This window comes from Propithecus coquereli, unplaced genomic scaffold (genome assembly GCF_000956105.1).
Source record: "Propithecus coquereli isolate 6110/MARCELLA unplaced genomic scaffold, Pcoq_1.0 Scaffold498, whole genome shotgun sequence".
Lineage (NCBI taxonomy): Eukaryota > Metazoa > Chordata > Mammalia > Primates > Indriidae > Propithecus > Propithecus coquereli.
Genome location: NW_012150818.1, coordinates 114,385 through 114,922, shown reverse-complemented (window position 1 = coordinate 114,922; position 538 = coordinate 114,385). Strand labels below are relative to the sequence as shown.

Sequence of the window (538 nt, the reverse complement as noted above, 5' to 3'; positions counted from 1 at the left end):
ATTTTTAGTTGTTTGGCTAATTTCTTTCTCTTTTTAGTAGAGACGGGGTCTCGCTCTTGCTCAGGCTGGTCTTGAACTCCTCACCTCGAGCGATCCTCCCGCCTCGGCCTCCCAGAGTGCTGGGATCGCAGGCGTGAGCCCCTGCGCTTGGCCGGGTTCTCCCTTTAGATCCAATAGAAGAATTGAAGTCATTTCTAAGATCATCCCCAAAGATTTTAACCCGCCGTGAAATGGGTCATGTTTCTCCCTTTGGGAACACAGGTAGGGGACGGGTTGGCATTTGGGGAGTTGGGACAGGAAACGGGGGAGATCCCAGCCAGGCGTTTCAGGCAGAGGCAGTAAAGGGGGACAAAGGCCTCTAGGTGGTGTGTCCGGGCGGCGCTGGGGTAAGCACAGCTGGCCAAGCGGCTGAGGATCTTGAATGCTGAGCCTCGAGGGGTTGGGACTGGAAGAGAGAGGGAGCAATTCAGGCTTAAAAAGATTTTGTTAATTACGGCAAATTTCAAACGTATGCAAAAGTAGAAAGACTGGTATAAAC

General features: G+C 52.0%; 1 protein-coding gene across 1 annotated transcript in view; it reads left to right on the top strand.

The window, feature by feature from the left end:
• RPN1 (ribophorin I) overlaps window positions 1-538 on the top strand; it is a 25,028-nt gene that overhangs the window by 13,945 nt on the left and 10,545 nt on the right. The window lies entirely within an intron of this gene.